Source organism: Rana temporaria, chromosome 2 (assembly GCF_905171775.1).
Source record: "Rana temporaria chromosome 2, aRanTem1.1, whole genome shotgun sequence".
Taxonomy (NCBI): domain Eukaryota; kingdom Metazoa; phylum Chordata; class Amphibia; order Anura; family Ranidae; genus Rana; species Rana temporaria.
The window spans coordinates 504,658,805-504,677,197 of record NC_053490.1 but is presented as its reverse complement, the minus strand read 5'-3'; positions in this window follow the sequence as shown (position 1 = coordinate 504,677,197).

Genomic DNA, 18,393 nt, shown 5'->3' with positions numbered 1-18,393 from the left:
AATGAATGACTTGTATAGCGCAACGCATGCGAACTGAATCGCCTCTGGGCGCTTTTTCCAGCCAGTGGCTTGGCTGGTGCGGTCATTTTTACCCCATAGGATCATGACACGCTAGGGACACACAGTCATACACACATATATACATATATACTGGGCCAATTTGGACGAGATCCAATTTACCTACCAGCATGTCTTTGGTCTCTGATTTAAAGCACTTGTGCAAGATAAAGGAAAACCTGCAAACATGGCCTGTTGGGGGTACTTGAGGAAAGGGTTGAGAACCACTGGTGTAGGGAATGGTCCAAACCCTTCAGATTTGTTATTGTTTCCTGTTGACCCTGTAACAGGGTTTTTCTCAATCATGTGATCACTCTGATAGGCTCCCAATCATGCGACTACTGTAACAGCCAATCGGTCTGCCTCCTGATCATAACTAGAGAGCGGGAGTTGTCTCTGACAGCCTGATCAAGCTGCTAAGAGCACGCTCAGCACACCTTGGCCGCCATGGATGCACATGTGTGGCCTGTGGCCAATAAAGCCCACCCTCTGTGCCACCACACATATGTGTTACATGGTTGGCAAGAGCTTAAGAAGTTTTCCCTTTACTTCCTGCCTTAGGCATGCAACAGAATGTGAGGGTAAGTGTCCCTATTGGTGACTACTGGGTTTCCTGTCTCTTCCCAGTCAGTGCTGTAATTGTCACCAGGACAAATAAATAAGAGAAGTGGAGAAAAAACATGACGGAGGTTGTAACCCTTCTTTACTCCATTCGAAACAAAAACTGTTTTGGCCATAGGTGGACTTTACTGTATTTGTATGTTTTTTTTTTATTTTAAAATAGGAAACATGGAAAACCTACAAACTCCATGTAGTGAGAACCGTGGTGGCATTGAATCCAGGACTGCAATATCTAAGGACTAACCACTAAGCTGGTGTGCAGCCCAGCAGTCTTTCCACTGTGATTGCATGGCAGAGATATAAAAAGAGTTACAAATGGCGCACAGTTCTGCGTGTAGGTGAGCAGAGGATCCTGTCCATTCTGTGAAGTGTACCGGTTTACTTTATCCAGCGTCTTTTCTCTGAGGGATTGTCCACTCTGGATGCTTTGTGATGCAAAATGTAGCAACTTTCACGGACTGTAGGTTGTGCTCACACCAATGGGTTTTATTACAGTGTGCTGGAAATAAAAAAACATTTGCATGCTTTAGAGCCGGGGTCTCCAAACTTTCTAAACAAAGTGCCAGTTTGTTGACCTTCAGACTTCAGGGGTTGCCTGACTATGGCCAGTGGTAGTGGAAATTTTCTTTGCATCGGTGGGAGTAAATATCGCCATAATTGGTATGGGGGAGAAGCAGTGCCCCATCATTGGGAGGAATAGTGCCCCGTCATTGGTTTAACTTCTTCAGACATGTGCCATTGTAAAAGGACGGCCACAAGGTGGCTCTACAAAATCCGGGAAGGCCATCTTTTTACGGCCTCGGCTCCTCCGGCCACTGGGGGGTGCGCGAGCCTGCTATGTACCCGCGATCGGCCGTTACACAGCCAAGGACGTGGATCTCTGTGTGTGTATAATGTGAAAGATTTTACTCCGCGAGAATACCCGTTCATTATATTGTGTTGCTGATAACAAATCTACCGTTGCTCATTTTTAATGTGGTACAAAAACACAGTTTTTAGGGTTTTCTATCGTTCCTTTGATCTGCTGGTCTTATTTTTAAGTGGCACATTTGGTGCGATTTTATTGTGTACACGTGACTCTTTATAAGAGTTGTAGTATGGATATCATTTCCTGCCATCACGGTTTAAATAAACTGTGCCGTATCAACATGACTGAATAGCAAGTTATTAAAGGTTCTTCTAGCTGGGGCATATTGCATGTACTGTGTTTGTATTTTATTTTTTTCTGGTTCAATTTGTTTATTGGATATTTTTAGTTATAAGCATTACATTATCGCATACAATGTATGTACTATATTTTCTTTACAGCTGAACTCCAGCAGTTAGGCCTCATGCACATGGGATATTTTTGCCATCGCTCCTAGATGCCCTTCCTCCTGGCAGCCGTGTTTTGGCAGCACATCAAGCACTTGGGCATTAAAGTGATTGTAAAGGCTTAAATTTAAATAACAAACATGCCATACTTGCCTCCACTGTGCAGCTCGTTTTGCACAGAGTGGCCCCGATCCTCCTCTTCTGGGGTCCCTCGGCAGCTCTCGTGGCTCCTACCCGCATTAGATAACCCCCCTAGGAGAAGCGCTCTCCCTGGGGGCTACCTTGCGGGCGCGCTCCCAAGTCCAGCATTTGTAACCTTCGACACGAATGCAGGACTCGGCTCCGCCCCCCGGGTTTTGATTTGATTGACAGCAGCGGGAGCCAATGGCTGCTCTGCTATCAATCTATCCAATCAAGAGTCGGGACCCCATGCAGAAGAGAGGGAGAGCGTGTCTCCTCCAAGGGAATGAAGGGGTTTAGGGGAGTAAAACTGGGGGGCTGGTCACTGCCAGAAGTTTTTTCACCTTAATGCATAAAATGTATTAAAGTGGAGTTCCACCCATAAATATAATATTACATCAGTAGTTTTAAAAAAATGTCATTAGTCCTTTAAGAAAAAAAAATGTTTTTTTAGATGCCTTCAAAGTGTTGTTGCTAAGGAAGAATAGTTAATCTTCCCTCTTCCTGCACCTAGGTGCTTAAGCTTCCTAACCTACACCGCACAGACTCCTGGGAATGTAGTGGGTGTAACTTTCCAGGAGTCTGTGCACTCCCCAGTCTCGAAGAATCATGTGACTTGGACAGTACAGGTGCTGAAACCTGATCTGAAACCTATTACATTGCTTGTGCAGCACTGAGCATGTGCGAGATCTGCAAGGCTGAAATCCAAGTCATACAGTCTGGCTTCATGATGCCCACACTTAAGATGGCCCCAGTCAATTTCTATTTTAAAGTGTCTAAATGCTGTAACAACCTAACAAAACGGACCTTAGTTTACAGACTAACTTTACTAGAATACATTAAGCTTGTGTATTACAGGGGTATTTATATTTAAAAAGTGAAATTGTGGCCGGAACTCCGCTTTAAAGCCAATGGCTGCGCTGCTATCAATCTATCCAATCAAGAGTCGGGACCCCATGCAGAAGAGAGGGAGAGCGCGTCTCCGCCGAGGGAATGAAGGGGCAAAACTGGGGGGCTGGTCACTGCCAGAAGTTTTTTCACCTTAATGCATAGAATGCATTAAGGGGAAAAAACACAAAGGTTAACAACCCCTTTGATTTATTTAATTGGCCAGAATGATAATATATTGCATAAACGTATACAAATTCCAACGGCATAAAAACAATGGGTGTACAATTAAATTACAGCCATGAAAGTCCAATATGTGAACAACTATTCACCACCACCAGTGGATGTACTGCTCACCTAAAGCCCTGTACACACGATTGGTTAGTCCGATGAAAACAGACCGATGGACTGTTTTTATCGGACAAACCGATCGTGTGTGGGCCCCATCGGTCTTTTTTGCATCGGTGTTAAAAAATAGAACATGTTTTAAATGTTTCCTATGGATAGAAAAATCCACGCATGCTCAGAATCAAGTCGACGCATGCTCGGAAGCATTGAACTTCATTTTTTTCGACTCGCGTCACTGCGTTTTTGGCACGGTCGGAATTTAGTCTGATGGTGTGTAGGCAAGACTACGGATCGGAATTCCAACGAAGAAATCCATCAGATTTGATTCCGTCAGATATTCGATCGTGTGTACAGGGCTTAACAGTTAATTAGTTGATTGCCAAGAGAAAGGAAAAAACACACACATCTATCTTGATTGAGAGAGAAATCCCTGGGGTAGTTCTGCAGATAGAAAACTCACATCAGAGACTGATGCCGCGTATACACGACAGTTTTTCATGACGAGAAAAGTGCAATTTTTTTAATTGGTCGTGTGTGGGCTCCAGACCATTTTTCTCGACGAGAAAAATGGGCGTTAAAAATTTAGAACCTGCTCTATTTTTTTCTTTTTGTTTTTCACATCATGAAAAACGGTCGTGTGTAGGCTTTAACGAGGGGGGAAAAACGCGCATGCTCAGAAGCAAGTTATGAGACGGGGAAATTGGCTTAAGCAGCCCAAAGGGTGGCGCCATCCGAATGGAACTTCCTCTTTATAGTGCCGTCGTACGTGTTGTACGTCACCGCGCTTTGCTCAAGCATTTTTTTTCATGATCGTGTGTATGAGAGGAATCACGTCTAGAAATTTTTTTTTTTCAATGAGATGAATAACAGTCGTGTGTACGCGGCATGACGCTCTTCATATAAAATGGATAATTGTATCGTGACTTCTCCAAATGCAGTGACTGTAATTGAATTGTACACCCATTGTTTTTATGCCATTGGAATTTGTATACGTTTATGTAATATTGGAAGGTTGCTTTTAGCGCATTATTACTTTATTAATTTTCATTTTAATTTACCTGATTTTGCTGGAGTTCAGCTTTAAAGACATGCTGTAGTATATGTTCACTGTACAATTTATTATTGTCATTTTTCCATAAAAGTATGTCTTTGGTGCTTCTCTGTGCCATGTTTTCATCCATTGGATTTCACATATTCATTTCAGATTAGTGGCTATCAGTGTGTTAGACAGTATGGGCTAGATTCAAGTAGCACGCCGTAAGTTTGTGCGGGTGCAGCGTATGTTATTTACGCTACGCCGCCACAACTTACACGGGCAAGTGCAGTATTCACAAAGAACTTGCTCCGTAAGTTGCGGCGTAGCGTAAATCAGCCGGCGTAAGCGCGCCGAAATTAAATTTGCTAGAGGTGGGTGTGTTTTATGTAAATAAAACATGACCCCACGTAAACGACGTCTTTAATGCGCCGTTCGTGAAAGAATCACAGTGGGCATGCTCGAAATTCCGCCGCAAATCGTCAATGCTTTCGACGTGGACGTAATGTACGCTAAGCCCTATTCGCGAACGACTTACGCAAACGACGTAAAAAATTCAAAATTCGACGCGGGAACGACGTCCATACTTAACATAGCGTATGCCTCATAGAAGCAGGAGCAACGTTACGCCGGAAAAGCCTTACGCAAACGACGTAAAAAAATTCCGCCGGGCGCACGTACATTTGTAAATCGGCGTATCTAGGTAATTTGCAAATTCTACACCAAAAACGACGTAAGCGCCACATAGCGGCCAGCGTAAATATGCACCCTAAGATACGACGGCGTTACGCCAGTCGGATCTTAGACTAATTTTGGCGTATCTTGCTTTCTGAATACAGAAAGAAGATACGCCGGCGCAGCTTTGAATTTACGCGGCGTATCTATAAATACGCCGGCATAAATCATTGCTGAATCTAGCCCTTTATTGCTTCCTGAACAGCTGCTGAGATCAAATCAATGACAGTATAAGCCCAGGTTCATGCTGACAGCGGGAATAAAATCACGTGAGTTCAGCTGAAAATCAAAGTCGATCTGAGACAACTTGTTCCTAATCTGTCTGGGAAATGAACAAACTCAAAAAAAACGAACTTTTTTAGGCAAAATTGCACTAATTTGTAAATATGTAAAAAAAAAAATCTTCCCTTTTTTAAAAAAAAAAAATATTGACTTGGTTTTAATGAATACAGAAATGTAACCCGTGATATTAATATTTTGATCATATTAACTTTTCCTTCTGTTTTTGTACTTTGTTGTTTATTTTTGCACAATTTATTCCAATAAAATGTTATCAATTGTCAATGTGTCCTGTTTTATTGTCCTCCTTGTGATGCTTCAAAGCAGGCCATGTTTTCTTGGTTTCTATAAAACTGTATTAACTGCTTGCCGACCAGCCGCCGCAGTTATACGGCGGCAGGTTGGCTCCCCTGCGCGAGAGCCAGTAGCTATACGTCGGGCTCTCAAATCGGCCACTAGGGGCCCCCCGCTCGTCCCTGACTCCCGTGCGTGTGCCCGGCGGGCGCGATCGCCGCCGGGCACCCGCGATTGCTCGTTACAGAGCGAGGACCGGGAGCTGTGTGTGTAAACACACAGCTCCCGGTCCTGTCAGGGGAGAAATGCCTGACCGTCTGTTCATACATTGTACAGAAGATCAGTCATTTCCCCTAGTGAGTCCACCCCCCCTACAGTTAGAACACACCCAGGGAACATACTTAACCCCTTCCCCGCCCCCTAGTGTTAACCCCTTCCCTGCCAGTGGCATTTTTATAGTAATCCAATGCATTTTTATAGCACTGATCACTATAAAAATGCCAATGGTCCCAAAAATGTGTCCGAAGTGTCCGAACTGTCCACCATAATGTCGCAGTACCGAAAAAAAATCGCTGATCTCCGACATTACTAGTAAAAAAAAATATATTAATAAAAATGCCATAAAACTACCCCCTATATAGTAAACACTATACATTTTGCGCAAACCAATCGATAAACGTTTATTGCCTTTTTTTTTTTTTTTACAAAAATAGGTAGAATATGTATCGGCCTAAACTGAGGAAAAAAAATGTTTTTTTTATATATTTTTGGGGGATATTTATTATAGTAAAAAAATTGCGATTTTTTTTTTTTTTTTTTACCAAAAATAGGTAGAAGAATACGTATCGGCCTAAACTGAGGAAAAAAATCGTTTTTTTATATATTTTTGGGGGATATTTATTATAGCATTTTTTTCAAAACTGTCGCTCTATTTTTGTTTATAGCGCAAAAACTAAAAACCGCAGAGGTGATCAAATACCACCAAAAGAAAGCTCTATTTGTGGCAAAAAATGGACGCCAATGTTGTTTGGGAGCCACGTCGCACGACCGCGCAATTGTCAGTTAAATCGACGCAGTGCCGAATCGCAAAAAGTGCTCTGGTCTTTGACCAGCAATATGGTCCGGGGGTTAAGTGGTCAAGTAAATCAATAATACCTAAATATTCCAAAGTGAAAATTCACTTAGTGGTAAAATACCCCAAAATATTGTGCGAAGTGCAGCAATACTGTGCAATATATGCATAGGACGAATAGTAAACAAAAAAGTCCCAAAGTGGATGATGAAGTGTCCCTATGTAAACAGATATCCAAACAAATATGTCTTCACAGTCTTCTTATGTAGTTCTTCTATAAGTTGTGCTCACAGAGCGCTTACCTTATGGCAGGTGTGCGGATATAAATAATCCAGGGATGCTTCCTCTGTGTTGGTCTCCAGCTGTTGTCTGTCACTGTGGGTGTAGATGGTTTCACAGGATCTCTCCTCGATGTTAGCCCAAGTGTAAACCAGAGAGACATCCCATAGTAAAGCATATCATTGAATGTTATTAAATAAAAACATAGAAACTTACATAAAGGATTGTTAACCACTTCCTTACTGGGCACATATACCCCTTCCTGACCAGGTGAAATTTCAGCTTGTGGCACTGCGTCACTTTAACTGACAATTGCGCGGTCGTGCGACGTGGCTCCCAAACAAAATTGACGTCCTTTTTTCAGGCGGTTTTTATTTTTTGCGCTATAAACAAAAATAGAGCGACAATTTTGAAAAAAAAAAACAATATTTTTTACTTGTTGCTATAATAAATAGCCCAATTTTTTTTAAAAAAAACATTTTTTTCTCAGTCTAGGCGATACGTATTCTTCTACATATTTTTGGGGGAAGAAAAATCGCAAGAAGCGTCTGGTTTGCGCAAAAGTTATAGCGCCTACAAAATAAGGGACAGAATCATTATTTTTTATTATTTTTTTTTACTAGTAATGGCGGCGATCTGCGATTTTAATTGCGACTGCGACATTATGGCAGATACATCGGACACTTTTGACACATTTTTGGCGCCATTCACATTTATACTGCAATCAGAGCTATAAATATGCACTAATTACTGTATAAATGTGACTGGCAGGGAAGGGGTTAACACTAGGGGGTGAGGAAGGGGTTAAATGTATTCCCTATATAGTGTTCTAACTGTGGGGGAAGGGGGGTGACTGGGGGAGGTGACCGATCTGTGTCTCTATGTACAAGAGACACAGATCGGTCTCCTCTCTCCCTGACAGCACCGCTGTCAAGGTCTGGCTCACAGCCTCTGCTCTATTATATCTCAAAGGTGTTCTATCAGGTTGAGGTCAGGACTCTGTACAGGCCAGTCAAGTTCTTCCACCCCAAACTCGCTCATCCATGTCTTTATGGGCCTTGCTTTGTGCACTGGTGCGCAGTCATGTTGAAACAGGAAGGGGTCGTCCCAAAACTGTTCCCACAAAGTTGGGAGCATGAAATTTGTCCAAAATGTCTTGGTATGCTGACGCCTTAAGAGTTCCCTTCACTGGAACTAAGGGGCAAAGCCCAATTCCTAAATAATAACCCTGCATTATAATCTCTCCTCCACCAAATGATTTGGACCAGTGCACAAAACAAGGTCCATAAAGACATGGATGAGCTAGTTTGTGTCATTCAGCGTCCCAGCCTTGTGTAGGGCCCCTGGTGTTCCCTGGCCGGCGGAGGGGTCGGGCACGAAGACCCCGGAGGAGGTGGGCACGAGGACAGCGTAGGAGATGGGCACGAGGACAGCGTAGGAGGTGGGCACGAGGACAGCGTAGGAGGTGGGCACAAGGACACCGGAGGAGGTGCACACGGGCACAGCGGAGGGGTTGGGCACGAGGACCCTGGAGGAGGCGGGCATGAGGACACCGGAGGAGGCGTGCACTTGGACAGCGGAGGGGTTGGGATCGGGGACAGCGGAGGGGTTGGGATCGGGGACAGCGGAGGGGTTGGGCACGGGGACAGCGGAGGGGTTGGGCACGGGGACAGCAGAGGAGGCGGGCACGAGGACAGCAGAGGAGGCGGGCACGAGGACAGCAGAGGAGGCGGGCACGAGGACAGCAGAGGAGGCGGGCACGAGGACAGCAGAGGAGGCGGGCACGAGGACAGCAGAGGAGGCGGGCACGAGGACAGCAGAGGAGGCGGGCACGAGGACAGCAGAGGAGGCGGGCACGAGGACAGCAGAGGAGGCGGGCACGAGGACAGCAGAGGAGGCGGGCACGAGGACAGCAGAGGAGGCGGGCACAAGGACAGCAGAGGAGGCGGGCACAAGGACAGCAGAGGAGGCGGGCACAAGGACAGCAGAGGAGGCGGGCACAAGGACAGCAGAGGAGGCGGGCACAAGGACAGCAGAGGAGGCGGGCACAAGGACAGCAGAGGAGGCGGGCACAAGGACAGTAGAGGAGGCGGGCACAAGGACAGCGGAGGAGACGGGCATGAGGACAACATAGGAGGCGAGCACGAGGACAGCAGGGGAGGTGGGCATCGTGTCCCTGGATGTAGGTGCTGCCCCGGTGAGTCCGCTCTTTGATCCTGTTGTAGTCACCAATGTGGCCCTAGGCAAGACCAACACCCTGCACCTATTAGTCTTGCCTAGTGCGCAAAATAATCAAGCACTGACCCTGGTTAGAGGGTGGCTACGTTCTTTCTCCATGGTCTCACTGTATGTAGGAACAGAGCCACCCTCTCTTTCTCATTCCTGAGATGGACTATGGGACTTGTAGTCTGCATAGAGCAGAGCACATGATCACAACTAACATGCACCGCTCATTTAAAAAAAAAAAGGAGGTGAGAGGGAAAAGTAGAGATTCGGGAGATCAGAGGGCATTTCAAGGAGCCAGAAAAACACATTAAGAAATGATTTTATATAAAATAGATTACAGAACCATTAAGTAGTGGACGTGTATGTTTATTTTTTAGAGAATAAGGATATGGCTTAGTGTCACTTTAAGAGTGCTAGAACAGAGGAAGTGTAGGAGACGCAGGCCTCCAGAGGGGGGAGCTCTGTACCTCTTATCACCGGGGCTGCCATTGTACATTTTTGGCATACCTGACAAGATTTCCAATTGTTTTGACTAGGGTTATCCCGATACCACTTTTTTAGGACTGAGTACGAGTACCGATACTTTTTTTCAAGTACTCGCCGATACCGAATACCGATACTTTTTTTTTAAGTTTTATTTTGACAGTGGCAGTAATATGCAGTACTGACGCTTGGACTGTCAGTTATTTTTTACAATTAATTTTTTTTAATATTCTTTACTATATATATATATATATATATATATATATATATATATACACATACACATACACACACACAGCTTTCTTTGGGGGGGGGGGGGCGGTGTCAGTTTTTTTTTTTATTTAACTTTATTATTTTTACAATTATTTTTTTTGTTTTTAGCAGCTCTGTTGGGGGGGCTTTGGTGAGATATTGGGGGTCTTAACTAGGGTTGTCCAGATACCGATACCAGTATCGGTATCGGGACCGATACCGAGTATTTGCGGGAGTACTCGTACTCGCGCAAATACCCCCGATACCTAAATAGAATACTTCCCCCCCCCCCCCGCCGCTGCCGCATCGAGGGACATGGCTAGAGGGACATTGCTGCATATGTGAGGGACATGGCTAGAGGGACATTGCTGCATATGTGAGGGACATGGCTGCATATGTGAGGGACATGGCTAGAGGGACATGGCTGCATATGTGAGGGACATGGCTAGAGGGACATGGCTGCATATGTGGGGGACATGGCTGCATATGGGGGGGACATGGCTGCATTTGGGGACACATTTAAAAAAAGTATCGGTATTCGGTATCGGCGACTACTTGAAAAAAAGTATCGGTACTTGTACTCGGTCCTAAAAAAGTGGTATCGGGACAACCCTAGTCTTAACAGACCCCTAATATCTCCTATTTGAGACAGAGAAAGGGACTAAGGACACAGATTCCCCAGTCCCTTTCTCTGCAGGCTCAACTGCGCTGTAAATGAATGTAAAGGAGACAGCGGCTTCTCTACATCCATAAACTGAGACATCGTTACACAGTTATGATGCTCAGTTATGAATGGACAGTCAGTGATCACTGACTGTTCATTCAGAAACACAGAGCAGAGCACTTGTACGGAGGAGGAGGTGGCGCCGCAGCTTCACACTCGGCTGTGTGACTGTCAGACAGAGACAGTCACAGCTGAGCCGATAGTATCAGAGCCGCGGCGCTGCGCTGCCATGGAGAAGGGGATCATTGCGGCGGGTCCCGGGTGGCGGGTATAACTCGGGTACGGCTCGCAAACACCCCCCCCCCCCGAATAGCCCAGCCTGTGTTTTACCTAGTCTGCCATGCCGTGCCATCAATCATGCTGCCACCGCGGCCGCGCCATGCTTTAGTCACGGAGGGGGGGTGTCGGCCTGACGCCCCCTGCTTAGTCCGCCGTTGCACACAGAAGCTGTACACACTACACAGCGGGGAACATTACAGCTTTGAATAGCTGTAATGATTCGCTTCGCGCTGCGTTTAGACACTCCCCCTTGCTCCGGATTGGACAGTTCACCCGAGCAAGGGGGAGTGTCTATACGCGGCGGGGCGGGAAAGACTACAGCTATTCAAATGAATGCTGTAATGTTCCCCGCCCGTATTAACCAAGCGGGGATGCGGCGGGATGCGTCGTAGCGGCGGCGGGGAAGTATTCTATTCTGGTATCAGGGGTATTTGCGGGAGTACGAGTACTCCCGCAAATACTCGGAATCGGTCCCGATACCGATACTAGTATCGGTATCGGGACAACCCTAGTTTTGACCATTGCTCTGTTCTTGTAAAGCAAAAAATAAATAAAGATGATTATATATATATATATATATATATATATATATATATATATATATTAGGGCTGTTACTGATCAAAATATTTGTGTTCGATTAATCAATTTTTTTTTTTAATCGATTAATCGACTTATTTCGATTAATTATAATGCACATACAGATCCAACTACTTTTAGCTGATCTCCTTGCAGGCTGATTCCCAGTGCAGCTACCAACCACGGGAAAAATGGATAGCAGGATACAAAAACACACAAAGGCAGCGTTCGATGGGAATAGCATTAAAACTTTTATAGTCTTCAAGTCGGTAACAAAATAAATATTGCACTGGAGATAAAATCGATGTAGCTACACAAACTGTAAAAATGGTGCAAGTAATACCAAACGGTAGCAAAAGCAGTCATAAAAACATGTAGCTAAGTATGATACTGGTATAAAAATGTGTACAACGATATCACTGCTGAATCCAGATGAGGAGAGGTTAACATCAGTCCATCGGCATGTAGATGTCCCATGAAGGGAACTATCACAACTCCCAGTGGATGGTTGTAGAATCCCAGGTTGATAGAGGGAAGTGATAGAGGGAAGTGTAACAGCCCTTGCGTGTGGCAGATAGTAAGGTCCCGCCGGCATGCAGATATGAAGGTACAGCAAAGGAGCCCTTCAGATGGACATGGCAAGCCCCGCCGGTGTCCGTGACGTCACCAGATCTCCGACGGAACTCCCTGAAGGCCCGGGAGACGGCGGAGAGGTAAGTACCAATCAAAAGAATTTTGATCGATCAAAAAAATGTAAGATTTATCGATTAATTAATAGTTAATTTCCACAGCCCTAATAAATGATGCTTTGCAAATACTGCAGTAGTCCATTGGTCCATGAGTTAATGTGTGGCTTGTGGGCTAGGTTGAGATGCAGTAAAATGTGCATTTTACATGATCCCTAAATATATATATAAAAAAAGATAATATATGTACTTGAAATATGCCTTTATATCATCCTCCCGTAATCAGTGGTGCAGTTGGAATCAGACTAGGTATATAGCGGTTTGCTTGGAGTTTGTATTTGTTTTACACACTATACAGTAGAACCTCGGATTACGAGCATAATCTGTTCCAGGAGAATGCTCGTAATCCAAAGCACTCGCATATCAAAGCCGGTTTCCCCATAGAAGTCAATGAAAACGGAAATTATTAGTTCCGCATAGATTTCTATAGCATGCAATACCGCATGTGGCCAGAGGTGGGGGGGGGGGCGCCGGAGAGCCTCGGAAATACTTGGACAGCTCGGCTAAACTCGGAACGACTTGGGAACAGATAGTTGGATTCAGGTATCCGTGCCTAATGTTAGGCAGGCGTAGCGTATCTCATATACGCTACGCCGCCGTAAGTTAGAGAGGCAAGTGCTGTATTCACAAAGCACTTGCGTCCTAAGTTACGTGGCGTGGCGTAAATGTGCCGGCCTAAGCGCGCCTAATTCAAATTGTGAAGAGGTGGGCGTGTTTTATGCAAATGAATCGTGACCCGACGTGATTGACGTTTTTAACGAACGGCGCATGCGTTGTCCGTGGACATATCCCAGTGCGCATGCTCCAAATTACGCCGCAAAGACTTATTGGTTTCGACGTGAACGTAAATTACGCCCAACCCCATTCACGGACGACTTACGCAAACGACGTAAAAAATTTTAAATTCGACGCGGTTCCGACGTCCATACTTAACATTGGCTAGGCCAGCTTTTTGGTGGAATATCTTTAGGCCTGAAAACGCCTTACGTAAACGGCGTATCTTTACTGCGACGGGCAAGCGTACCTTCGTGAATCGGCGTACCTCGCTGATTTACGCATTCTAAGCGTAAATCAGCGTACACGCCCCTAGCGGCCGGCCTAAATAGACAGCTAAGATACGACGGCGCCCGCGGTCGTATCTTAGCTAGATTTAAGTGTATCTCAATTTGAGAATACAATTAAATATACGATGGTGCAGATTCAGAGTTTCTACAGCGTATCCGTCTTGTGAGTCCAGGGCAGAGGGTGGAGCCTTGACGCTCCAGAATCAAAGGAAGTGGGTTGGATGATGCTGGGTGTCCTGCAACCTGGATAGGGAGTGGTGGACACCTAGCCGAGAGCTGGAGCCTTGATTTTGCAGGGGACGAGGAAAAATGAGGCTTTGAATAATTTTCAAGAATTGCCCATTGTTAGCCCTTACTTTAAGCAGAAAGTTTGAAATTTAAGCAATACTCTTTACTAGCTAACTACAAATAAAGAACAAAAAGAAGCCCAACGTTTTAGAAACCTGCATCATGTAACCCTTTATGACCAGAAGGTCATTGATTCCTAGATGCTCAGACCTTTCACATCTATATAGGTCGTTTAACTTAACCGTAACTCTCCTCTGACTAGGTTATATACTTAAATACAGTGGCCCGGATTCACACACATTGGCGCATATTTATGCCGCCGTAGCGTATCTAATATACGCTACGCCGATGCAGCGCAGAGAGGCAAGCACAGAATTCACAAAGCACTTGCCTCCCAAACTGCGCTGGGTTTCCTCGGCGTAATCCGCCGTAGGTGGAAGTGGGCGTGAGCCATGCTAATGAGGCATGACCCCATGCAAATGATGGGCCGAGCGCCAGACAGATACGAATAATGAACGGCGCATGCGCCGTCCCGTGGAAGCATCCCAGTGTGCATGCTCAGAATCACGTTGGAACGCATGCCTAAGATACGACGAATCACTGCCTACGGCGTGAACCTTACCCTATGCCCAGCCCCATATTCACGTACAACGTAAACTACGACGGCTTGAGTTCCCTGGTCTGTACCTTTGCATGGGTTGCGCCTCATATATGGGGAATAACTTTACGCCGGACGTACGACTTACGTAAACCGCGTATATTATGCGCCGGGCGCAAGTACGTTCGCGAATTGGCGTATCTCCCTCATTTGCATATGTGCATAGAAAATCAATAGGAGCGGCAAATGCGCCCAGTGTAAATATGCGCCCACGATACGACGGCGTAGGCAAGCCTTTTTTTAGGCGTATCTCAGATTGTGGGCACGGCGCATAGATACGACGGCGCATAGTTACACTTACGCGGCCAGTAATTATTTTAAAACTTTTATTTGGTCCAAGGTTTAATCAAAACCATTTTCTGTTTTCCTATTGTAGGCTAGCCAATGCATACAAATAAAATATTTTGTTTTCTTTTTTCATTCAATCTTTTTTTTTTTTTAATGCTGTAATTGTATTGGTATTAAACTGATGACACCGCAGATGCCAAAGCAGCCTGAAGGTGGCAGTGTTTATCTGAAGGTTGAAGGCTTTAATATTTTCAGTAAAGCTTCTGTCATGTGTGTGATGACTATGCCATGGCTGGCCTAGTTCTGTAATACTAGTTTCCTGAGTTTTATGCTGTTACTTCAATACATTTATCACATGCCTGATGAAGGGATTAGATGATAAAAAAGCTTTACTCTTTAAGACACAACGCGCTGGGGGGAGCCAGGTGATGTCCCTTCCGGTTGCATCCAAAACCCAAAATTTGGATCTGTCAGCGTCTTTCTCACATGTGACCCAGCGGTCTCACCTGACTGATTTCTAATGCGATTTTAACTGTAAGTCTACATGTTTTTTTAATAAATTTGAACATTACTACTACACTATTTGGATTTCCATTTTGTTCTAGGCATGTGCATTTTGTTTCGAATCGAAATTCGGACATATTTTTCATTATTCGGACATTCGGATGCATACGAATTCCCGAATTGTAATATTAACGAATTTAACCGAATCCGAACGAACGTTTTCGAATCGAAAACCCGCGGATGAAATTCGACTCAAATTCGAGAACAAAATTCTATTCGATTCGAATTCGAAAACAATTTGATTCGAAAACAAATTCGAATGAAAATTGAAAGCAAATTTGAATCAAATTCTAAAAAATATAAATCATTTTCTAAAAAAAGAATACAATAAAATAGAATATAAAATAATAAAACAATAGAATGAAAATCAAAGAATAGTAAAGAACAGAATGGAATTTAATAGAATGTATGGATGATTCTCTGTATGAACTACAAGTCCCAGCATTTCCCATAGACCTCTATGGAGGATTCTCTCTATGAACGACAAGTCCCAGCATTTCCCATAGACCTCTATGGAGGATTCTCTGTGTATGAACTACAAGTCCCAGCATTTCCCATAGACCTCTATGGAGGATTCTCTGTGTATGAACTACAAGTCCCAGCATTTCCCATTTTGAAAAAAAAAAAAAAATTCGAAAAAAAAAAAAAAAATTTTGGAAAAAAAAACAATTTTCTGGTCCAACAGCAATCAAGACACAAGGCAGCGTTGTTAAGATGTTTTTGGGGCAAAAAGAGCAATTTTGGGAAAAATTATGTACGGTGTACTATCCGTGTAATGTATTAACCGTGTACTTATACCGCGCAACTCCACTTCTCTGCGCTCATGTTTTTCTCTGAGTGTGGGAGGAAACCGGTCACGCCGGCGGAAACCCACGCGGAACACAGGGAGAACCATGCAAACTCCAGGCAGAGGAGATGGAATCGTTGGTCTAGTCCGGGTTTGAACCTGTGACCTCTGTAACTGCCAGGCGAGGGTTTTATCCACAGCGCCACTGTGCCGCCCAGGATTCTAGAGGAATTGTTCTGAGTGTAGTATTGAAGCCGAAGCACGTCACTTCCGGCCTCCCTACAGAGCGAGAGCGGCCGCTGCAATAGTGTCTATTCTTCTCCCGGGCTCCTATGGAGGATTCTCTGTATGAACTACAAGTCCCAGCATTTCCCATAGATCTCTATGGAGGATTCGGGGTATGAACTACAAGTCCCAGCATGCCGCCATAGACCTCTATGGAGGATTATCTGTATGAACTACAAGTCCCAGCATTCCCCATAGACCTCTATGGAGGATTCTGTGTATGAACTACAAGTCCCAGCATTTCCCATAGACCTCTATGGAGGATTCTCTGTGTATGAACTACAAGTCCCAGCATTTCCCATAGATCTCTATGAAGGATTCTCTGTGTATGAACTACATGTCCCAGCATGCCCCCATAGACCTCTATGGAGGATTCTGTGTGTATGAACTACAAGTCACAGAATTTCCCATAAACTTCTATGGAGGATTCTCTGTGTATGAACTACAAGTCCCAGCATTTCCCATAGACCTCTATGGAGGATTCTGTGTATGAACTACAAGTCCCAGCATTTCCCATAGACCTCTATGGAGGATTCTGTGTATGAACTACAAGTCCCAGCATTTCCCATAGACCTCTATGGAGGATTCTCTGTATGAACTACAAGTCCCAGCATTCCCCATAGACCTCTATGGAGGATTCTCTGTATGAACTACAAGTCCCAGCATTTCCCATAGACCTCTATGGAGGATTCACTGTGTATGAACTACAAGTCCCAGCATTTCCCATAGACCTCTATGGAGGATTCTCTGTGTATGAACTACAAGTCCCAGCATTCCCCATAGACCTCTATGGAGGATTCTCTGTATGAACTACAAGTCCCAGCATTTCCCATAGACCTCTATGGAGGATTCTCTGTATGAACTACAAGTCCCAGCATTCCCCATAGACCTCTATGGAGGATTCTCTGTATGAACTACAAGTCCCAGCATTTCCCATAGATCTCTATGGAGGATTTGGGGTATGAACTACAAGTCCCAGCATGCCGCCATAGACCTCTATGGAGGATTATCTGTATGAACTACAAGTCCCAGCATTCCCCATAGACCTCTATGGAGGATTCTGTGTATGAACTACAAGTCCCAGCATTTCCCATAGACCTCTATGGAGGATTCTCTGTGTATGAACTACAAGTCCCAGCATTTCCCATAGATCTCTATGGAGGATTCTCTGTATGAACTACAAGTCCCAGCATTTCCCATAGACCTCTATGGAGGATTCTCTGTGTATGAACTACAAGTCCCAGCATTTCCCATAGACCTCTATGGAGGATTCTCTGTGTATGAACTACAAGTTCCAGCATGCCCCCATAGATCTCTATGGAGGATTCTCTGTGTATGAACTACATGTCCCAGCATGCCCCATAGACCTCTATGGAGGATTCTCTGTATGAACTACAAGTCCCAGCATTTCCCATAGACCTCTATGGAGGATTATGTGTATGAACTACAAGTCCCAGCATTTCCCATAGACCTCTATGGAGGGTTATCTGTATGAACTACAAGTCCCAGCATTCCCCATAGACCTCTATGGAGGATTCTCTGTGTGAACTACAAGTCCCAGCATTTCCCATAGACCTCTATGGAGGATTCTCTCTGTATGAACTACAAGCCCCAGCATTTCCCATAGACCTCTATGGAGGATTCTCTGTGTATGAACTACATGTCCCAGCATTTCCTATAGATCTCTATGGGGGATTCTCTCTGTATGAACTACAAGTCCCAGCATTTCCCATAGACCTCTATGGAGGATTATCTGTATGAACTACAAGTCCCAGCATTTCCCATAGACCTCTATGGAGGATTCTCTCTGTATGAACTACAAGTCCCAGCATTTCCCATAGACCTCTATGGAGGATTCTCTGTGTATGAACTACAAGTCCCAGCATTTCCCATAGATCTCTATGGAGGATTCTCTGTGTATGAACTACATGTCCCAGCATGCCCCCATAGACCTCTATGGAGGATTCTCTGTATGAACTACAAGTCCCAGCATTTCCCATAGAACTCTATGGAGGATTCACTGTGTATGAACTACAATTCCCAGCATTTCCCATAGACCTCTATGGAGGATT